The sequence below is a fragment of the Tenrec ecaudatus genome, chromosome X, assembly GCF_050624435.1.
Source record: "Tenrec ecaudatus isolate mTenEca1 chromosome X, mTenEca1.hap1, whole genome shotgun sequence".
NCBI classification, from domain to species: domain Eukaryota; kingdom Metazoa; phylum Chordata; class Mammalia; order Afrosoricida; family Tenrecidae; genus Tenrec; species Tenrec ecaudatus.
In genome coordinates this window covers 6,541,076-6,565,143 of record NC_134548.1, presented here as the reverse complement: position 1 = coordinate 6,565,143, position 24,068 = coordinate 6,541,076, and the positions used below count along the sequence as shown (strand labels likewise).

At 45.1% G+C, this 24,068-nt stretch overlaps 1 protein-coding gene across 2 annotated transcripts in view; it reads left to right on the top strand.

The window, feature by feature from the left end:
* The first annotated feature begins 479 nt into the window (after positions 1 to 479).
* MID1 (midline 1) overlaps positions 480 to 24,068 on the top strand; it is a 388,602-nt gene continuing 365,013 nt past the window's right edge. For both annotated transcript variants that reach the window (XM_075539462.1, XM_075539463.1), the window contains exon 1: positions 480 to 677. The gene's annotated coding sequence lies outside the window, so the exon portion shown is untranslated. The remainder of the gene's footprint in view (positions 678 to 24,068) is intronic.

Genomic DNA, 24,068 nt, shown 5'->3' with positions numbered 1-24,068 from the left:
CCGATGCTCCAATCAGGCACGGCAACCCACTTCCATCGCGGTTTCTTCGCGTCCCTCTCCCAATCACATGTAGCATGCCCTTCTTTCGAAACAGCGTTTTGAGAGCAGTTCCTCTGGTTTTTCAAAGCCTGAAGGACCACTGATAACCCCTTCTGCTTGGGTGTGGCCTCCTAAATGGCCTTCAGATAATAGAAGGCCACAGCCCCTCCAAGAAAATACTGGCCTTGACTCCTGGGTGCCCTAGAAGGGCCAGTGGTGCAGGCGGGAAGAGCCAGGTGATTTTGATTCAATGGCCCGAATCCCTCTGATTGGTCTCCAAACCTTTTGCCAGCTGAACCTTTCTGGCGTGTCTAGAGTTAACCAGGTTAAGCGGGATTCCTAGTTAACTTCTTTCACCGGGAATGCAATTCGTGTTTACCTATATAAGGAAACCCGTTTGGCTGACCTGAGTTTGGCGGATTTTTGCGCTGTGAGGCATGTAAGCCCACACCCTGGGGGTGGGGGTGATTCGGAGCTGGACAGAGCGCTGCTTCACAAACGCCCCAGCCACTCCGCTGAGCCAGAGGCCAGCCCCGCCGCGCCAGCCCGCTCCCAGCGCCCAGCTCTGCCAACAGGTTCGCCCTGACCCGCGGAAGCCAAAGAGCAGACCCCGCCAGCTGGGAAACATGGAAGAGCCGGTGAGTCCTCCAGATGTGTCTCCCTCCACTTGCTCTCCTTCCTCAGCCTTGGCTCCCCCAGGAAGCTGGGGCCCAGGCGGCGCTCAGCACCCTGCCTCCCCAGCTCCTTCCTGCCCGACCCCAGGCTCCGCGCACACCCAGACACCTGGGCGGCCTGCCCTGGGCACCCTCGCCCTGCAGCGAGCAAACTTTCGGAGTGTGGCTGCCCGCGCCAGGCGCGCAGCAGGGCACGCAGCTTGGGGGCTCTGCAGGAAAGGCAGCGCCCCCAAGGAAGCTACCGTCCATCCCAAGTGGGGATCCGGAAGCGCCGGTCCAGGAATCTGTGGGAGAGTGAAATGCAGTCCCGACCCTAGCGCTTCCTTCCCACCGCAGCCGGGGTGCGTGCTTGAGTGCGCCTGTAAGGAGGGACACCTGGGAGACACTCAGAGCTGTGCTCTTTGTTCTCGTCCGGGGCAGAGAAGCTCCCGGGAGCATTGTAACAAGTGGCGGGGACCGAACTTAAAGGCTTCCTGTGGAAGGCAGCGCGGGCGCGTGAATGGCGAGTTCACTGAATTTTCTCAATGTACCCAACTCGCGATCTGAATGTAATTGCACCATGTTAGGGCCGAGAGGCGACCAGGCTTGCCCGCGGCGTGAGAAGGGGAACAGGCAATGCTAATAGGCGAGTAGGCTGAGTCGGGGCAGAGGTACAGCTATAGAAAAGCCGAGCACAGTGATTGGAAGCAGGCACTTTAATTTATTTTAATTGCTTCATGGTAATGTGCTGTTTGTTATTATCAGTGAGGGTCATTGTGTTTGAATCGGAGAAATAGAAAGGGGTGTCAGAAAGCTCATGGAAAAATTGCATTATATTTTTTCATTCCATATCCACTTGAACTTTGTGAAGCTGCCGAATTGGTGGCATCTGACAAACACATCAACTTCATCCCAAAGTTTTGGTGAGCAGGTTGGATCCCAAGGCAGAGTTTTGATTTCCAGGTTTTTTAAAACTAAATTTAAATAGCACTGAGTTGCTAACCAAAAGGCTGGTAGTTTGAAACCACCAGCCTCTCCTCGGAAGAAAGAAGAGGCTGTCTGCTCCCTGAAATTTTCGTCTCTGCGAAGTCTGTGTAGGGTCATGTGAGCCAAGTGACTTGATGGCTGTGAGTTTAACCGGTTAAAATCCTGGCAACAATGTGGCAAATGACCTTTTTTTGGTGAAATTTTCAGTTGACTCACTAGAGGGATTAAGAACTAGACAAAAGCTATTATGGCCAGTTTTATTTGTAGTCCCTGACTAAAATGCATAACATAATCCTATGAAGACAAAGACTGTATAAGGTTACTATTATCAGAGAAGAATTGCAAGAAAAAATTGTTTTACCACCCAAAGGAGCCTACCTTGATGCTGACCAGGAGAATCAGGGGACAGGGGTCAGGATAGAGAGAGGGGTGAGAGGAAAATAGAGAGAGACACACACACAGAGTACACACAGGCACACATAAGGAAGAAAAGCTCAGGAGCAGCACACATAAATCGAGAAATAGATCGGTAAATGGAAAATAACATAGATTGAATGCATGCACAGAAAAAAGTTACATAGATAGTAACAGACATACACAGATATATAGACAGTAGCATTTAAAAAAACCCCAAAAAAACCAGAAGCGTAACTATTCCCAATGGTGGTTGTTGGTGCTGGTAGGTGCCGCCCAGTAGCATGGTTGTAATGAAACCTGCTCACCTCCGAGGCGAACCCAGACAAGAAGAGCAGTGTGGGAGTTACAATACATGTTTTACTCAATAAAACGCTGAGGTGCAGCAGCAGCCACACAGAAGGGACAGTGTAAATGTTTGAAAGCTTGTTATCACCCAGGTGCTAGGCAGGCAAACAGCAGCCTGGGTTGGGTATTGCTTTGAATGGGCATTGGTAACCCAGGAGACACACAATGCTATTTTCAAATATACGGTTAATAACAGATGTTTAATACTGGTTGCTTCACCCTGTTGGTTTGGTGGCCTTGAGCCAGCTGAACCAGCACGTCCACCGCTTTCCCTGTGAGTTGATATGTACCAAGTTATTATACACTAATGCCATTAATAGCCCAGGGAATATATAACCAGAAAGATAGACTCCTCTCTTGGGACAGAGAGGGTGGGGGTTTGCCATAGGGTTTGGGATCTTAACATTTAAAAGACCCGTCCTGGTGGTAACTGGGAGTCTGACTTCTGAAGCCACTCACCTCTGGTTCCTTGGCAGCTCACAGGCAAGGAGGTGTGGAGACGGTCATGATATCAATGATTATCTGGATTGCTTCGGGGTTCCTCGAGTTCCAGGAAGATTCTTTCTGGCAGATGGACAGCATCTCATTCCCCAATGGAAGGAATTCACGAGGCTGTAGTAGTGACCTTGAACCCTTTCCTGCCACTGCTACTGTGTTTTCATGGCAGATCTAACATTTCAGTTGCGCTTCTAAGACCAGGGAGATACCCCGACTCAAGGAGCCTGGAAAATTTGGGAATAAAAAAAAGGGAGCTGTAATGTGCTAATAGCATGTTTTTATAGCTTCCTAAAAGCAGCATGTTGTTGGGCCTCTACTCAAGTCCTCCCTCAACACGAGAACACTTTGTTCTAATAACCTGGCATTCCATGATGCTCACTTTCCCACATGATTGCTGAGACAAAATGGGTGCATAAGCAAATGTGGTAAAGAAAACTGATGGTACCAGGCTATCAAAAGATATAGCATCTGGGGTCTTAAAGGCTTGAAGATAAACAAGTGGCCATCTAACTGAGAAGAAACAAAACCCACATGGAAAAAGCACACCAGCCTGTGTGATCACGAGGTGTAGAAGGGATCAGGTATCAGGCATCAAAATACCCAGAGTAAAACATCAGACCAATGTGAATGAGGAGTGCAGAGTAGAGACCCAAAGCCCATCTGTAAACAGTTGGACATCCCTGTACAGAAGGGTCTCAGGGAGGAGACGAGCCAGTCAGGGTGCAGTATAGCACCAACAAAACATACAACTATGTTTTTCCTCTAGTTCTTTAATGCTTCCTCCCCCCCTCTCCCCGCCCACTATAATGACCCCAATTCTACCTTACAAATCCGGCTAGACCAGAGCATGTGCACGGCTACAGATAAGAGCTCGCAACACAGGGAATCCAGGACAGATAAACCCATCAGGACCAATATCGATAGTGCCAGGAAGGTAAAGGGAAGGTGGGGGGAGAAAGGGGGAACCAATCACAGTTTTCTACATATAACCCTCTCCCAGAGGGATGGGCAACAGGAAATTGGGTGAAGGGAGACATCAGTCAGTGTAAGACATGAAAAAATAATAATTTATAGATTATCAAGGGTTCGTGAGGGAGAGTGGGGAAATACACACACACACACACACACACACACACAGAGAGAGAGAGAGAGAGAGAGAGAGAGAGAGAGAGAGAGAGAGAAAATCATAGTATGTGCTATGTACAGTGTGATATGCTACAAACTTCCTTAATAGCTCGTATTTTGGCCAATTTTCCCAAAGAACATTCCTTAAGACAGAGCTTCCCAAGGGATGGAACAGGATGCACAGAGAATGAGGAGTGCAGACTTTTCCAGCTCTTGATCCCTCTTGGTACCTGGGCTATCAGGCAGTGCCAAAACTGGGCACTTGCCTCCAAGGTTGTCTTTGGATCACATGACTTCTTTAGTACTCCGGGAATATTTGTGGTTAGGATCACTTTCTGTCTGTGAGAATTTCTTAAAAGTAAAACTGTTTGAGCAACTCAACCCCAGAATATAGATCCACCAAGTTAAAATGCCATTCCACAGGGTCCAGCGTCCTCTTGAGGCACAATGTATAAAATTGTCCTTCATGTATCCATGGGAGGATCAAGGCCCTCTGTGTGTCATTTGGTTTATCTTATTTCTTCTACCAAGAAATCGAGTGTGTGTGTGTATGTGTGTGGCGGGAGGGACAAACAAACAGTAAATCTACCTTCAAGTCTTTTCTCATTCATATTAACTCATAGCAAAGAAGTTAAAGAGATATTATATCATGAATTGTTGTATGTGTGTGCGCGCGTGTGTGTTGGTCTGTCTTTAAAAACCTCCTGGAAAGCTGATGGCAAAAGTGCTTCCTCAGGGATCGTGGTTGGCATTTGTTAAGAGTGGTGTGGATGGCCATGGATCTGGCTCTGACTCATGGGGACGCAATGTAACACACAACAAAATCCTGCTCAGTCCTAGAGCGCTCACAGCCCCACTGCCTGCTATTGTGATCCATAGGGCTTTCACTGGCTAATGTTTGGAAGTGGATCTCCAAGTCTTCCCTCTTCGTCTGGAAGTTTCGCTAAAACCTGCCCACCATGAGTGGTTCTGCTGGTATTTAAAATACTAGTGGCCCAGCTTCCCGCAACACACAAGCCACCACAGGACAAGCAACTGGCAGATGCGCAGTGGGTTTAAAGTCTTCTCACCGCTTAGCTGTCCCTTTCGCACATTGATGTCAGCATTTGTTGGGCTTGGATTCAGCCCCTCCTTGGATGGCCTGCTCCAGGGGCAATGTTAGGAAAGAAGCTGGCTTCAAAGGTTATTTGTTAAATTTGAACTCTTTTCTTTGGACCTTTTACCAAGTACATCTACAGCATTCCCCTCCCCAGTGAACATTCCCTGGGTACCCTTTGACATCCAGTCCCTCTTCAAAAACATTGTACGTGATTAATTCCTGTTACATTCATTCAACAACTATTTATTGAGTGCCTTTTGAAGTCCTTCTCTAAGTACTCAGGAGAGTGAGGGATATATAAAAGAAGCTGATTAAGTAAAGCCAAGTCTTCATACATTTCTACAGAGAGAAATCTCATTACCTGAATGGCTTACAGCATGGGAGTGTGGCTTCTTACGAACATACTTGCTCTCTCTCTCTCTCTCTCTCTCTCTCTCTCTTTTCTGATCATCCAATGGGTGGTGGTGGTAGTGATTGTTAGGTGCTATCAAGTCAGTTACGACGCCATGCACAAAAGAACAAATCACAACACTGCCTGGGTGCTGTGTCCTCATTTCTGTTTGAGCCCATCCTTGCAGCCATTGTGTCAGTCCACTGCTTGACGGCCTCCCTCTTTTTCGCTGACCCTCTGTTTATCTTAGTGTTGCCTACTGCTCCAGCCTGAGGCACATTCTTTAAAACAGAGTTTCCCAACTGGTGAGTGCCAAACATCCATGGGCAGGTAACAAACAGGTCAAGCTGTCCCTTTTCTGATTGACCTGCTGATGTTCACGTCTGAGGATGCCACACAGATACCCATGAAAGTATGTGTCCATGACAGGGAGCTGCTATAAAGGCAGATGGTGTCTCCTTATAGTGTGTTCATGTCATTTGCAAAATCACTCTTTTAAGTTGTCAGGGGTATTTCAAAAGTCCTGGGTACCTTGAGAGTTTGTATTGCTATCTATAACCACTAAAGAATATTAAGGTACAAATGTTAGTAACAATTCCTATGTGGCACGAAGCAGACAAGAGCAGTTGGCATTTTTTCAAAGACAGAATTGTCATCAAGTCGGTCCTGACTCAACCAAACACTGCCTGGTTGTGCAGTGGTTTCCCAATCATTGCTATATATGAGCGCACTGTTGCAGGCATGGGGTCAATCCATCACATTGAGGGTCTTCCTCTTTGTCACTGGCTTTATTTTACTAAACATAATGTCCTTCTCCAGGGACCAGTCCCTCCTGATAACATTCCAAGAGTGCTTAGAATTAGGGACCACCAATTAATAGGTTTGCACCAGTAGGAAATTTTGAGTCTCTAGGGCAGCAACGAAACCAATTCAAAATATTTTTTCTCGTTGGAAAAAGAGGTTAGCTGGTCATAGACGGTATGAAGACTCCTAGTTAAATGTAAAAAGGTACATTTCCATTAAAAAGATAATCTCTTGTAATCGCATGTAAGGGAATCTTGTGTGAATGAACGTTGCAGAGAAATTGAGTGTTGTATGCTAGGAGGGGATTTCAAAATGTTCATGGGAGAAAATTGTTATTATCTTCCAATTCTGTTTCTTTTTCCCACAAACTTCTTCAAGTACCCTCGTGTTCATGCCAAGAACTCAGTTAATCTTGTTTTGTTTTGTTTTATAAAAAAAAAACTAGCAAGTGAGAGCCATGCTTTGTGAACTAGAGCGTTCTTCGATGCGCCTGGCCCTTCCATGTGGAATCTTCCTCACTGTCCTGTATATGTACCACACACTCTTGTGACTTGCTCTTCACTTGTCTAAACTTGAGACAGAGATGAAATTAAGCAGAACCCCCTCAATTTGACAGTCTGAGTTTTAACACGTGATGGAACTGGAATTTCAGGCAAAGAGCTCGAGCCAGGAAATGCTGCATTATTTATAGGTATTGTTCCGTGACAGGGGCCTTGGTTACTTAAACCAAAATTATGTTCCCCCCTGAGTATCTAATTGTGCAGTTATTTAGATCCGCACTGACACACTCATCAGACATTGCCTTGGGGAACAAAACAGTATATAAACTCCTAGAGAACAAATAACGAGTTTACTTCAACTGATAGCCTTGGCTTCAAGTGAGCAAACAAATGCCCTGCAGTTTCACTGATTTCTTCCAAAGCAGTGGGTGGTGGGGTTTGGCCACAGCAGCTTGGACTTCTTGGGGATTCCAGTTCCTCATCTATCCATGGGGACGTCAATCCACACCTCATTGGGCACTGATGAGGATGAGAAAGAGTCTGTTATGGGAAAGCACTTGGCGCAATGTTGGGCACAAGGCCAGTCAATAAATATTAGCTGGCTCCGAAATGTGTGGGGGCGGACTAGGTGTCTTCGAGTACACAATTCACAGGGTGAAGGAGGAGAAGCAGACACACGGGTGGCCTGTGCATTGAATCCAGTTTGTATTTAATTTTGCCCAGTTGTTGATTGAAAAATCTGTCTGTCGGCAAAGCATGACCTACTTTCTAATGCCTTCTCCCAGTCCTCGGTGCTGTTTTGCGTTACTTGATTGTCCCCTGTAGGTTTTTGGGGGGCGGAGGATGCCTGTGTTCTGAAGGCTTCCACTTCTGTATCCATAACCAATGTTCTCTCAAGCTCCAGTTTACACTTTCTAAGGTATTTTTCCAAACATAAAATACATTATGAGCAACACTTAAAAAAAAGTTTACCTCAGACTTAGGCATTGGACAGCTGGAAAGTGCTTCCTGCAGCAATGAAATGAGGGCATGGGTTAGAAAAGTCATCGGTAAAGCCACTTGTTAACAAGTAGAACATTTCTTTGAAAGTAGGACGTTCCCTTCCTAGCAGTGGTTTTTGGAGAGCCTTGAGCGTGGCCCTCTGTCAGTGTTCCATGCCCCCAAGAGTCCCACGCAGCATCCACCCCTGTGCACCTTTGCTGAAGTTAACATTCCCCCTAAGCTGGCCCGGCGATGTGTAGGACACGTGTCCTGTGGGCTGACATCCTCTGGACGAGGCAAATGGAAACTGTGTGTTCTGGACTTGAGGTGGGGACAATGTGGCTTGACCGAAATACATACCAAGTCTACTTCTTGCTTATTTTCATCGACCTTCAGATGCCATCTACTGTAATATACAACGTTTGTTGTTGTTGTTGTTAGATGTTATCTTGTCCGCCTGATCCATAGTAAGCAACCCACTGCACAACAGAATGAACCACTGCCCAGTCCTGTGTCATCCTCACCACGGTCCCTATGCCTGAGCCCATTGTTAGATGAGCCACGGTGTCCATTCATCTCGTTGAGGGCCTTCCTCTTTTTTGCTGCCCCTCTACTCTACCAAACACGATGTCCTTCTTCAGGGCCTGCTCGCGCCTGGCCACATGTCCAGAGTACGTAAAATGAAGTCTTTGCATCCACACTTCTTCCAAGACAGATTTGCTTGTCCTTTTAGCAGTTCTGGGTATTTTCAGTATTCTTCTCCAGACCCACAATTCCAAAGTATCAAGTCTTCTTCAGTCTTCCTTCTTCAATGTCCAGCTTTCAAAGGCATATGAGGCCATTGAAAATACCATGACTTTATAATTTCTTTTTCTTTTTTTGGTTCATGGGGGAGGAGGGAGTAGAGAGGGAGGGGGAAATGAGGAGCTGATACCAAGGGCTCAAATACAAAGCTAATGTTTTAAGAATGATGAGGGCAACATATGTACTAATGTGCTTGACATGCAATGGATGGATGTATGGACTGTGATAAGAGTTATACGAGCCCCCAATAAAATGATTTAAAAAAAAGAAAATACCATGGCTTGGGTCAGGTGCAGACACAACACTAAGAAGGGGGGGGGGGAATGCTTTCCTATCATTTAGATGATTTAGGTGACATTTATTAAAATAATTCACCTCATTTCATTTAGTCAAATTTTTTGGAAATCACACATTATTCCTTTGCACACATAAAAAGGAAAACGCAGGTAAGATAAATGCATTAAGATTCAACCGTTGCCAAATGACTTTGCAGCTGAGTGTTACTGACAATGAGCCACGGGAACATGCTGCCATGCTCTGTCCTATAACACAGCATTACAAACATACAGAAATAGCGCTTCCGGCTAGCTCTGAGTTTCTTCCAGAAGGTAACCAGCAGGGCTGTATTCCTCCCTCAAATGGCTCTCTAAGAGGAAGTAGTATTCACCGCTCCTGTGACGTACACTGTGTTGCTATGCTCCTCGGCACGTGGACTCTTGAACACCTGGACACAAATGGGTTAAGAACCAGCACGCCGGGCGGGCTCCTCGGGCTTCTTGGGGCTCTATCCAGATACCCTTCTGCTGGTCCCACAGGAGCCCTCAGAGCATTTCCCTGGGGCCTGAGGGAAATCCTTCCTCTTCCTATGTCTTTGAGCAGCTTTGTTTGGTTTGTGCATTTTTTCCTTCTGTGGAGTGAGGCTTATGTCAACGAATATGTAAAGCCCCAATGAACTGGCAACAAGTGGCCTCACAGGCCAGCAGTGACCATTATGTCTTGATCGCAGCCTGGCTCACAACAAGTGGGAGACACATCCCAGGATCAGCTGGGGATCGAGGTATGAAAGGAGAGCATAGACTAGGCCACTGTGGCGCCTCAAATCCCAGCAAGAGGATTCTGTGATCTTTGCGGACACCCATGCCGTGCCCTGGAAATCAAATGATGCAAGATCGAGTAACTCCTGGAGTTGTCTGTTCACCACGTGGCCCGGATTTCTTTCCCATGCAGACTGAGTAAGGAAAAGAGCAAGACCCCGAGATGATGGGGGTGGGAATGAAAGAGGGGTGAGGGTGCAGGAATGAGGTTTCTTTTGCGAAAAGGACCCTGCAACTCTGGTAAAATGAAGCAATATACCTGGAAGGAGGAATCATAGGAATAAATAGTAAAAAAAAAAAAAAAACTCTGATTGACAGCTCTTTTCAGGTGTTCTGGACTCCATTGGACTCAGAGCGACCCTACGGACACCGGAACGAAACACTGCCCTGTCCTGCTTTATTCTCACAGTTGTTAGTCTCGAACCCATTTTTATAGCTACGATGTCGATCCATCTCATTGAGGGTTTTCCTTCCCACCCTGCGCCACTGGCCCTATATTTTACCAAGCATGATGTCCTTCTCCAGGGACCGGTCCCTCCTGATAATGTGTCCAATGTATGTGAGATGAAATCTCTCCATCCTTTTGTCTCAGGAGCACTCTAGCTGTACTTCCTCCAGAACCGATCGGTTTGGTTTTCGGGCTGCCCTTTGTTGTGGTGAATAGGTGCCATCGGGTCAGTTCCTACCCCCAGAATGGCCCTGTGCCCAACACAATGAAGCGCCGCCTGGTCTTGCGCCAACCTCACAGCTGTTCCTGTGCCTGAGCCGAGGCTGGCAGCCACTGTGTCAGTTCATCTACTTTGAGAGCCTTCCTCTTTATCACTGTCCCTCCACTGGACCAAGCATGATGCCCTTCTCCAGGACAACGTGTCCAAAGTATGCAAGATGGGCTCTTCCCATCCTGGCCTCTAAGTTGCACTCTGACCGTGCTTCTTCCAAGACAAACTCGTTGGTCCTTCTGTCACTCCGTGGTACTTTCAATTTCATCCCCGGCACCACAACTCAAAGGCATTGATACTTCTTTGGTCGTCCATATTCAATGCCCAACTTTCACATGCATCTAAGGCCATTGAAGTTACTGTGGCTTGGGTCAGGTGCACCTTAATCTTCAAGGTGATATCTTTCCTTTGGAATATTTGAAAGAGCTATTTTGCAGCATATTCGCCCAGTGCAATAGGTCATTTAATTTCTTGATTGCTACTCCCTGGGAGATGATTATAGAGTTTTCTACATTTATCATTATGTAGTCAGATGGTGAGTATTTTTCTTTTCTTGAAGTTGAAGTGTAATTCATAAACGAGGACTGTGGTCTTTGAACTGCATCAGTAAGTGCTTCAAATATCCTTCACTTTCAAGAAACAAGGGTGTGCATATCATAGGTTGTTAATGAGTCTTCTTTCTTCCTCATATTGTCTGGATTCCTGGGTGATTTACCCAGCATACAAATTAAATAGGTGCAGTGACAAGATATAATCCTGATTTTGAATCATGCAATATCCCCTTGTTCTGTTCAAACGATTGCCTCTTGGTATAGGTACAGGTTCTGGATGGGCCCAATGAAATGTTCTGGAATTCCCATTCTTCCCAGTGTTAGCCATAGTTTGTTATGGTCCACAGAGTTAAATGCTTTTGCATAGTCAATAACACACAAGCAAACAAACATCTTTCTGGTATTCTCTGTTTTCAGCCAAGTTCCTTCAGACATCAACCCTAAAATCCTTTGTCTCCTTTCCTCTTCTAAATCTGGCTTGAATTTCAATCTGTTCTCTCTTGGCGTATTGTTGCAATCATGTAAAAATTATCTTTAGAAAGGTGTTTTTATTGGATAACTGATGTAAGTTATTCTTAATAACTATTATCAGTAAGCCAATAAGGACATGCCTGGGCAGTGGCTTTGTATAAGCACTTTTCTGCATTCAAGTTCATCTACTTCCAACCATTTGTCTTTGTTTGCTCACCAACAATGATGGGTCACCTTCTCGGAGACAGAAGCAGAGTCTAGGACAAAATGGAGTTCAAGTCAGACCTTGTGTAAAACATTTCACTTAATTACATCCAATACCCCAAATTGGAAGTGCCCATGCCCATTTCCGAAGAACCTCTTAGACAATGGCCTGTGACAACAATGTGCATGAAAACTCGAGGAGAACATGCAGGTGCCTTCTGTTTTGACTAACTAACTTCAGGCAAACATTCCTTAGTTACAGGCTTGGATCTATGTAGAGTTCCAGGAAGTTAAGAGTTGGATACCGGACGTTGGGTCAGCCATTTTACTTCAGTCAGGTGTCTTATCATTTGGACTCCTCATCAGGGAATGGGGAGAAGAAAGAAGACCAGCATTCATTCACATTCACCAGTATTTAGCCTGGGCGCGTGCTGATCCAGACTGCATGCTGTGTACTGAAGCTACAGAGGAACAACTCTCGAGACTGGTCACACTCTAGCATGGGAGATGATTGCGCGCAAAATAGAAGACAGGAGCTTAAAGTGCTAATCAGGGAGGAGAGGCTGAGAGAGTTCCCCAGAGAAAATAATGCTTCAGTGTGAGCTCATAGGTGAGGGTGTGAGTCTGGGGGAGGGGGTTGGGGGTGGAAGAAACAGCCAGGCTCTGCGATGTTCTCAGCAAAGAGTGGTACTTATCTTCTAGAAAGACCACATTGGAAATTTCCCCAAAAGTGGAATGTCGGGTATCTCAATGAAAGTGAGCGGAAAGATGATGACAACTGGTGCTAATATTGTGGTGGACACGATGAAGAAAATGGATCGATTCCACATACACTCATTTCAGAAAGTACTTCAGGAATGGGTGAGGAATGGGGCCTGGGGAATGGGAGGGACAAAGCCCTTCACAGGAGTAGAGACACAGTGATGACATTTAGGGATGACAACATGAACCATGAAAGCCGAGCTGGTTTGGGGGAAGAGAGAAGAATCCTTATCATTTGTGGACTGATGTAGTGGACAATGTATGTACTGTGGGGCTCGAACACTTGATATGGGTTCAAGTCCTAGTTCCCCAATTCTCTAACAACCTGATGCTAAATTTCTCTGAGCCGCAGTTCTCCCATCTTTAAAAATGAGGCCATTGGTAGACACTTGACATAGCTGTTGGGGGAATTGAATGGGGTCTGTACAAAGGAAAATCACTTCGTGTAGATGATTGAATGTCCTACAAACTATGAAGGACTCTTGTTGATGTTGTGGGGTGCCACCAAATGGATGTCGGCTGACAGCAACCCGATAATATGCAGTAGCACTAATTGGTGGGGGCATCTCATAAGCTAGCATCTTGGCAGGGGCCGATGACTGGCTGTGTTATTCTTTGGAGCTCCGGAATTGGGGGGGGGGGGAGCTCCTGATCTTTAGGTTCATAGCTGAGCACTTAACCGCTGTGCCACCAGAGCTCCTGCATGACGATTATTGCCTGACAAATGTCCCCACAACGAAGCGTAGAGGGAGAAGAGCTATTTTCAATGACTTCCTGGACGGGGCAGGGTGCTGTGTGAGCGCCTTGACAGCTGGAGTGTCAACACTGTGTAAGTTTACCTAAGTGAGGTTTTCTCCTCGTTGATAATGCACAGGGCAGCTATTAACCTCACTTGTCTAGTGAATTCCTTCTATTTCATTCCAACTTCCCGTGCTCCCTCCACCTCACCCCCCACCCCCCTACCCCACCCCACCCACCGGTCTGGCTTACTGGGCTCCCATACAGGAACACACTACATTACTTTTCTCAGCTACAGCCCCTTATCTCTTGTAAGAGGACTATGGGATTTAGGAAACTGTAACCAGAGAATTTACAGGAACAGATGAGCGAGCTCTCTAACCTCAGCCTCCCTGTAGGATTTGGGCGAGGGTTTTCCCACTCTGCTGTTCTCGCGTCAACTTAGTGAGAGCATTTTATACAGCATGTGTAATTCCGTTGCCCTTAAGTGACCTCAGCAAATTCCTTTCTGACTCTCAGATATTTTCTCATGAAAAAGAGCCATTAGGCTATGGAGGCTGAGCCATAGGCGGGCTAGGGGCGCCTTGGAATGTACAGGTGAGGGCAAGGCTGGGGTTAAGTCCTGTGGAATCCAAGTATTGGCTTCCCTCTGCAGGTGTCCTGGCATTGTCCGGGGCCAAGTCTCTACCCACACTCCCCTTCCTTGGCCTCATTACAATTCCTTCACCCTTTTCGAGGTGTGTGTTGTCGAGTCTGTGTTTTAGGCTTGAACTTAACTTCTCTGAATATGGTTTGTGTCCAGTTGTTGTTCATTTGGATGGAGCTGCCCCCGGATTCATGGCAACTGCCGCACAATGGAATGAAATGCTGCCCTGGCCTTTGCCATGCCCTCAATGTGCAGACAGGGCCATGGTGGCTCTTCGGACACTTACTAGTGGTTGGTTTGGGGAAGCAGATCACCAGGGCTTACCTCTGAGTCCATTGTGGTCTTGAAGCTCGGGGAAAATGTGTTCATAGCAGCATGCAAGCCTCTGCAGACACAGGAGGTACCCTGATGGGAATCAGATGCAAGTTTCGCACATGGGAAGGGAGCATTCTGACTCTGCCCCGCCACTGTCCCACAGCCAGTTGGAGGGATAGGTGGGTCAAACCACACGTAGCGTTCACTCAATGAATAAGATTGTTCTCCGCAGAGCCCAGCTCAACTAGTTTTTCATGAAGTTATCTGCAATAAGCACTTCTTATATATATATATATATATATATATATATATATATATATATATATATATATATATATATATATATATATATATATATAGAGAGAGAGAGAGAGAGAGAGAGAGAGAGAGAGAGAGAAGGCAGGCAGGCAGGCAGGCAGGCATGTGGGAGGACATTGGAAGCATTCCTTGGAGTGAGTGTACTTGGGTAATGTTTGGCGTCCTGGTGGCACTGGAGTTAAGCACTTGGCTGCTACCCCAAGGTCGGCACCTTGAATCTACCTCCTCCTCGGGAGATAGGTGAGGCAGCCTGCTTCTGGAAAGATGGCAGCCTTGGCCACCCTCAGGGGCCTTGCGACCCCATCCCTCAGGATCTCTGTGAATTGGAACTGAATTGACAGCACCGTTGCTGTTTGATCATGTTTGAGGGCAAGACTTTGACAGGTGTGTAGGGACTCTATTTCTGATCACTTGGGTGCCTGTGCTTCTCAGTCGGGGTATTGGAGATTTGACTGTATTCACCCAGGTTGGGGTGGGGGTGGGGGAGGGGCGGGAATGGGAACTGTCATCTAAACTCAACATCTCGGGCATGTTTGGAAGCACTTCCTGGTCTCCTGCCTTTCCTACCTTCATCATGGTTTCTCATGGGCTCCATTTGTGGGCGGAGACATTTCAAGGCAATGGGCGTTGTCGCATGCTGTCCAGTCGAAGTATAACCACTCTCTGTGAAGAGTAGGCCCGCCCCGCAAGGTTTCCGGAGGCTGTCATCCTGGTGGAAGGAGACACCACAGCTAGCTTACCATGCATGGCTGGCCGGTCCAAACTGCTGGCACAGTGGGCCAGTTTCAAAAGGCGGTTTGGAAGCGGAATGCTATTTCTCAGAAGGACTGCCATTTGCATCTCATCAAGACCAGTGAAGCTCGGGCTTTGCTGAGGTGGAAGCAGTAGCAGCCCAGGGAACCTTCCGACTGGCATGAGCACTGGTCGTTGCTCCAGGTTGAGATGCGTTAGGAGTCCGAGACACCCGAAGGAAGCTGAGTGGGAGAGTGTCAAGCCAGAGGCGAGTTTGCTGTGTCTGTGAACACAGTGACCTACTGATAAAACCACTGCTGATAGCTTGATGATCACGAAGGGACCTGGTCAAAGGATCCAGAGTGAGACTTGCAGCCAAAGCCAACATTGCAATGAATTAAAACTGGGTGAGAACCTCTGTTTCTAGGCCCCTGGAATAAATCTCTGACTGAGATTAAGATGCAAGTTTTGCCCACCATTGGGCTTTTGGTCTGTTTATCCTGCTCAGAAGGAATGGACTCGGAGAACAGCCATGGCCAATAGACTGCAGATCATAAATTAGTTTTTCAACTCTGGCCTGCTTTATCTCTGCCATAGCTTGTTTTATATAGATTGTCCTTTTGATTTATTTGTTTCTCTGCTTATTCTGACTTCTATTTAGGTAGTATTCATTAATATATATGTATGAGTTTTAGATTATACAAAAGTTGGTATATAATGACCTGTCTGGTTTTCGTGGTTAAATTAATAGGTGTTTGTGTGTGTGTACAAGCCCTTGTTATATACAATTAGTGCTATTGACCAGCCTTCTTATGTTATGTTTAAATTTTCATGTGAGGAGACTTCAAGAAGTTCATGGGAAAATTCCATGATCTTTTCATTGCATGTTCCATGAACTTTTAAAAATCCCTTTAAATATGATAAGAATCATTTGAATGAAGCATGTATATTTGGTGTATACCAAAATAGATTTCTCTTGATGGTAACATGAATTACCTCACTTAAGTCACCACATTTTCAGGGTTTTTATAGTGGCACCCAAACACAGCAACCAAACTCACTACCATCAAGTCAATTCCAATGCATATTGGCCCTATAGGACAAAGTAGAACTGCTCTATGGGGTTTCTGGGTTGGTACGTCTTCACTGGAGGAGAGAGCTTATCATTCTCGAGTGGAGGCCCTGGTGGGTTCAACCAGCTGACCATGCAGGTCATAGGCATAGATATATTTGTAGATACATAGTGTACTGCTTTATCATTGATAGTCATTTTAGTAGACAAAATGGAACTATTTGCACAAACATTAACATGTAGAAATAATCTCCTAGATTCATGTTGCTGTTAGTTGATGTCAGTTGCTTCCAACTCATAGGGACATGTCTCTGTCTATTACTTGTAGTCAACCCAATGTGAGTTGTGTCCATTTGAAAGTTCCTCTATAGTAAGGAAGGTAGGCTTTAGTTATATTTATCCTCCCCCCTCATACCCAGAGTAGTGATGAAAGATTTGAAAAGAGAAAATGTCATAATGTTCCTTTCTCTGACCTCTATGGCTTTCCACTTAAACATCGGAAAACAAAGGGAGCAAGCAATGCAGAAGATGTTAGATGTGGACAGAGGAACTTGGAGGAATAAGTCAGAGATGTCTGTGGCTCAGGGAGGGCTCTCAAAACCCTAAACTCACTGCCATTGAGTCAATTCCGACTTCTGTTGGCACTCTAGGACAAAGTAGAACCGCCCCAGTGGGTTTCTGAGACTGTCCCTTTTTACGGGAACCCAAAACGAATCTCCTCTCTCAGTCTAGTCTCCCTCTCCCACCTATAAGCAAGAGCCCACCAAACAAGCAGACAGCATAAAGCAGCGCTCCACAAAGCGTTAACAAATACTAGAAACAAAAAGAAAAAAGACAGCAAAGAATAGCGGGAGAACGAGGCTTCAGGGCACATGCCTGTAAAGGTGAAGCAAATGAGGGGGCCAAACCCCAAACTCAAATACCATCCCAAGTCGCAACAGTTATTGATTGAATCAGCCTTCCTATGGACAGAATACTTTGAATTTCCGAAGAGGAAGAGGGAGGGCACAACCTGTGCCCACTGTCAGGCTTTCCCAAAGTACTCTGGGATCAAGCTTTCCTCTGGGATCCGCCAGGTTCAGGGTCGCACGTGGAATTCCCAATCTAGTCTCTGGTGGGTTTGGTCTTGCTCATTTATTTTCACTGTGAGTTTGACTGATGAGAACTCACGTTTGTGATTGAGGAACCCAAGAAACTTGCTTTCATAACAAGTTTGGGTCTCAAGGTTGATCATACATTTCAATGCCCATTTCAGAAGATGGGTTTGATGCAGCATGTGAATACTGATTAGTCAATGTTAGCAGTAGTAGGGAATGGTGTTCACTTTGTGGGAAATGCCTACCAGCAATTGACTATGCAGCTGTATTAAAATCCCTAGTGGGCACCTCTGAAATGGCAAACTTGACTTTGGTACGCTGCCATAGCACCTCCATTAGTGCTTTGCTTACACTGCAAACATCTGCTTGCTTTTACTGCCCATGTGTTACTTAAGACGATCTGTTCCTTGGTGACGTGAATCACTGGAATCTACTATTTTTTTAAAGGATTTGTTAGTGTTTCCCTGAAAAGATCACTCTTTATACTTGTTGAATAGATAATTGGTCCTTGAGGTACACAAAAAGTAGAAAGATAAGATTTTCTCCTTTCCCAAGCTTTTCAAAGGATGACATTAAACTAAAAGACCTTGGCTTGCTGTGAAAGGCATTGCCATTTGGGACTGTAATGATCTGAGGTTCATGTTAGCACATTGCATGGAAAGAAACTGGACGTTTCTTGTCAGTGAATAGGACCTGGTCAGCTGCTGGGTTTTGTTCACGGACCATAGCTTTTGTGTCTTTGCCGGACTTAGTTTTCCCTGTGATGGTTCGATGTCTCCTTCTTTGCCTATTTTTCTTGCCTGATGATCTGGTGGCCATTCAGCTTGCCTTCTAGGCTGAGTACTATCACTTTAGTGCTAATAGACTGGCTCCTTCCAGGCTTTCTTGGTGGACAATTTTATCTGTCATGGTGACTAAGGACATGAAGCTGAGGGACTGCTGGAGAAAATGAGAGCCACAAAACACAGGTTCCTACTACCTGTGGGAAAAAGGGCAGCCGTCAGTTATGATCGCAGAGTCAAGAAGGGTTGACATGAGGTCTAATGACTAGTAAAATAGGTCTCCTTAGCTCAAGCTCAGTGATTACAAAGACCTAGAGGGACATCTTTATGCCTACAGGCTTCTGTAACAGGAAGTCCATAAAATAGGCCTCTTCCACGTGGCCTCGAATTGAGTAGAGGCAGGTAACATCCTTGGAGTCCCTAAGGGAAGGATACTGGAAGATGCTCACATGAGGATTGTGAGCGACCCAGGAGTTTGGCCATGAATTCAGACCAGGGCCAATGGGGAAACTTTTAGAGACCAAAAAGAGTGAAGGTGGGAATGTGAGATTGTAGCAAGTTCTTTCCACTTAACATCTATTTGTTTCTTATGCTCTCTGGGGCCGAGATTGCATTGATACACGATGGAAGAGAGGAAAAGATAAGGGAATCCATTAGGGACAGGGGGCAAGGATCCCCGCCACCTAAAGGGTGTGGGGAGGAAATGAATCCAGTGGAGAGCCTGGAGATCCATGTGGTCAGTGCAACAATTACAGGCTAGTGTTTAAGAAAGAGAATCCAACATTGCACATGTCACACACAAGGGGGTTGAGGGAGTAAAGAAGAGAAGTTACTGCTCACATTACTTTCAATTAATAAGTTGAAAATACGAGGTGAGCGATCTTCTAGCAAGTCTAAGTATTGTCTCTTTTATTTCTTTCGGACATGCACACAGAATTGTGCACACAATGCATATTGTTCCTCAATAAATAAACCCAAATCAAACCCATGTGTATGACTGTGCATGAGTGCGTGTGTGTGTGCGTGTGTGTGTGTGTGTGTGTTGCTACCCATCCCAGCTAAGGGAAATGAAAAGAAGAGCTTCCTTCATGTTCACAACCTATAGTTGGCCCCAACCACCATCACTACCCAACTACTCCCTGTAAAGGGCTGCAGAGTGACACAGAGCACACATGTGCACTGCAGAGACCTGCTTCCCAGTCTCTTCTCTGTCACTTGCTGACTGGCTTACCTTAGTACTTAATTCTCTGAACTGGGTTTCTTTTGCTACCTGTACCCCCAGATCTTTGTCTGAGAGGCTAATCTATGTTGCATATATAGTACGTGGTGTTGAGAAAGCCTTGAGGAAATGCTGGCTACTGTCACCCCTTCTTTGAGCATGATGGCCCAATATTTAGAAGCATAGGAACTTCAAAGCTGCCACTATCATGGGCAAATCCTAAAAAACACATCACCTTTTGTGTGGGGGGGGGGGTGTCTAAGGGAGAGGGTGCTAGCTAAAATGATTTTGGGGATGCTGGGGTAATAATGATTTTATTAAAAATCACTCCGAATTATTTAGACTTCCTTCGGAGGCATGTGGACTTGGGAAGGCCTTGGATTCTTGTTAACACTATAAAATCGTGAGAGCTGGAAATCAATGGGACTGCCATGTGTTTCCAGGTTTCACAAGTTTTCTGCCTTTGACAGGACACAGTCTAAACACTTTTTTAATGCTATTAGTGGTAACTCATCTCAAAGCAACCCTATAGGACAGGGTAGACTGCTTATGAGTCAGCATTGACTCAATGCTGGTGGATTTAGTTTCTGAGTTTATTAGTGGCAAAAGAGCCCTGGTGGCTTAGTGGTTACAGGTTAGGCTGCTAACTGCCAGGTCAGCAGTTTGAAACCATCAGCCGCTCCTCGGGAGAAAGATAGGGCTTTTTACTCCGGTGGCTTAGTGGTTATGAGTTGGGCTACAATCTGAATGGTCGGCAGTTGGAAACCACCAGCAAGCAAGCACCTCCTCAGAAGAAAGTCTGGGCTTTCTATTCCCATCAACAGTTAAAATCTCAGAACCCCACAGGGGGTTCCTGTGAGTCAGCATTGACTTGAAGGCAACAAGTCTGTGGTTCTACTCGGGAAAAGAATTACAGTCTCAGAAACTCACAGGAAAAGTTATATCCTGTCCTATGAGGTCACTATGAGTTGGCACCAACTCCATGGCACTGAGTTTGTTTGTGTTTTGAAATTGGTGATAAAGGAACCCTGGTGGTATTGTGGTTACGAGTTGCGCTGCTAACCACAAGGTCAGCAGCTCGAAACCACTTCTCGGGAGAACTCCGATAAACAGTTAAAAATCTCAGAAACCCACAGGGGCAGTTCCACCCTGTCCTATAGTGGTACTATGAGGTGGCATTGACTTGATGACAGTCAATTTGGGTTTCTTTTTGTTTGTTTGTTTATTGGTGGCAAGTAGTTGCGTTGTCCTTCTCTAAGAGGATCCTACCCTAGACAAGTTCCGCGGTTCACAGGTTTCACTCTCAATCTCATGAAAAGAACAGAGAGCATGTCAAGACCAATTATTGGGACATTTGTTTTCCATCACTCTTTCCATTTAGTTCACAGTGGACCCTCGTATACCTTCAAAGAACCTTTCTGAAGAATATTTCTGAGACTAGACCAGTCTGAAATTTTGTACATATAATATTGCTGAAAATTATGTATTAGTGCTACTAAATCATTCCATGATGGCAGGAGAATGTTTTAATACTCATTATTTCAGAACTGGTTTTTTAACTGGCTTGCCTGGAGACAAATTCTACGTAAAATGCTTGAACAAATTAAACACAAAGTTAAAATTTGTTTGGAAGATGAGGTTTTACCCTGTCTGGTTTTGTGTTTCCTCTTGGGTCAGAAGCATGTTAGTCATTTTAGACATGTCCTGAAGACATATTTTAAGAGGACAAAATCCTAATGAAAACCAAAATCCTATTGCTATAAGTATGTAAAAAAATATTGAAGGAAAACACTCATAACCATCGCCATTTCCGCTTCCTATTGCAAAAGACAAGGAAGCATTATGTATGGCTGATGGAAAAGAAAGCCGTGTTGAAGTCATCCTAAAGGTTATAGCTAGTGATAGAGTCTCCAGCACTTCTTCAAAGTGGACGTCTGTTGTCCGTCTTTGGTCAACTCCAAGGAATAGAAAGAAGCACTGCCTGGGTCCATCATTGCGGCTATTGGACCAGTTCATGTCAGAGAGGAGTTCCCTGGTTTACATGAGCCCCCCTGCTTGACCAAACAGGACATCTTTTTCTAGCAATTGGGACTTTCCTGATGACGCGTCAAAATTGGAAACCTCGTGATCCTCATTTCTGAGGCGCAGTCTGGTTGTATTTCGCCAGAGTCGGATTGGGTTGCCTTTTGACGATCCACGGTATACTCATCCAATCATTTTCTTCTACTTGGATCAGTCATCAACATCCATGGAAGTGCTCTTCAGCAACAGAATCAAACGACATAGTCCATTGAGTTGCAAAAGACATGTGCAAGTTTTGAAAATGAAAGATGTCACTGGGATGACTCCAGTGTTCTGACCCTGGTCTTTTCAGTCACTGCATCTGTGTGCAAACAATGGGATCATGAAAAGGGAACAGAGCAGAACCAATGCATGCAAACTGTGCTCGTGGCGAAGGCCCTGGCTATGGAAGCCTACTTAGCACCAATACGCCAGCCTTCCTTCATATCCTCTTAGAGATTGAGCTAAATGATTCCTTCACTTGTTTTCTTCAAAGGGAGAGTACAACAATCCCATCTCTAGGCGGTGTCCTATAACAAAGACCATGGCTGAAAATACTGGGAATGGCCCATCCTTCAAATGGCTCTATGAAAGGAAAAAGAGCACAGATCTTTAATGCTAAGTTATCTTAGAACCCAGCGCACAGATACTGTGTTTTCCATCCACACATAGTTGATGCTTCAAAGATGCTCACTAGTCAGAATGCCTTTTGGTAGTCATGTCAGTTGCTTTTAGTCATGCAGAATAACCCACAATGCCGAAAAACCTAAAAGTTTAACATCAAATGTTTCATGCTGGAGTTGGCCTCTCTAGTGAGACTGTGAGTAATTTAGATTCTTTTTTGTTCTTTTCTTTTTAAAAAAAGTCATTTTATTGGGGGCCCTTACAGTTCTTATAACATTCCATACATCTGTTGCATCAAGAATATCTACATATGTTGCCATTATCATTAAAAAAATTTCTATTTAGATTCTTAAGTAGAAAAACTTCAGTGGAAGTTGGGGCCCCTCAACTCACCTGGCTGAATGCCTATCACCTCTCCTCCTACATTGCTTTATGAGTGACCCTTCTGAAAGGTACCTCTGTCACAGGCACCTCTGTTCATGTGCTAGATGCTACAAACATGCTCTTGAGTTCCACTTTGTAGGTAGTCATGTGGTCATCCAATATTCAAAATAGTTACAACTAATGTTGTTTTGTCCACATGCACATGGAGATAAAATTTCATAGTAAAATTATTTGAAGTTTATTCGGGAGGACCAAAGATGCAATTTAGTTGTTGATTGTTTACTCAGCAATGTTTGAGTCTGCTGTGTTCAAGGATGGTTCGGTGGTAGAGTTCCCCCCCCTCCCACCATCTTTCATGCTGGGGACTCAAGTTGGAGTCCAGCCAGTGCACTGTCACTGTAGGCTGTGTGTTGTTAGGATGCTAAGTAGGGTTCAGCAGAACTTCCAGACTAAGATGGAGCAGAAAGAAAGACCTGGTGATATGCTTCTAAAACTCAGCCAGCGAAAACCACATGGATCATCCTGGTTCAATCCACACCCAATCTTCAGGCTGGTGCGGAACTGTGCACCATTTTGTTCTGTTGTGCAAGGAACTGTGAGTTAGGGACCAATTCAATAGCAGTTAAGGAGACAGAAAAATGTGTTCAAGAAAGGTTGCTGGAATACTTAGGGATGGTGAGGAAAGTTTCAAGAATCTAGGACAAATAAGAGCCCTGGTGGTGCAGTGGTTAAGAACTCCTTTGTTCGCCGAAAGATAAGTGGTTTGAACCAACTAACAGCACTGCAAGAGAAAGATTAGCAGGGCAGTTCGACTCTGTCCTAGGGGGTCATTATGAGTCAGAATTGATTCTGTGGGAAAGGGTTTTAGAACAAATAAAAACCACTTTTTCTTTAACCTTAGAGTCCACTTTTTAGTAGAGGTCCAAGCAAGCATAATGTAAAACAGAATTCATTCATTTGTTCAACAAACATATATTAGGCACCTATTTATTAGGCTTTCGAGACACACATTTCCTTCCCTCAAGGAAATTACAGTTTGATAAAGAATTTTAAATAGGTGCTAAGTAGAAATACAAACTGAACATTTTCATTAGAAACATAACTTACATGTAGCTTGGGTGAAGAAAGCTGTAATCTGTTGAACGTCAGAAGTAACAACTCTGGTTGATGTTTATATCAAGATTGACTTCATGAAGACTGTAATTGATGGGAAAGAACTGAAACTGTTTTGTTGGCTGGTAGTTTATTTAAACATTTCCAAGCTCTGACTTGGGTTTCTGTTGTCTGCTTGAAGTAGCTCTGAAGTGGGAGAAGACTGCATTTCTTAAAGATTACTGAGCTTCAGAACCTCCAAGCAGATTCCTGAGCTCCAGCTACAAAGTGTATGATTCAATAGGTCTGCAGGGTGACCCGAGAATTTCCATTTCTAACAAATCCACAGTTGATACTGATGTTGCTGGTCCTTGGACCCCATTTAGAGTAGTATTGGCTTTAAGATACAGACATGTCGATGCAATGTCTCTAGTAGAGTAGGACAAATTTTTACTTTTTTTTTTTTTTGCAAATCTAACACAGAAACAAAATAAACTCTTCTTTGACTTGTTCAGGACCTCAGAACTTGTTTGGTCAAGTTTTA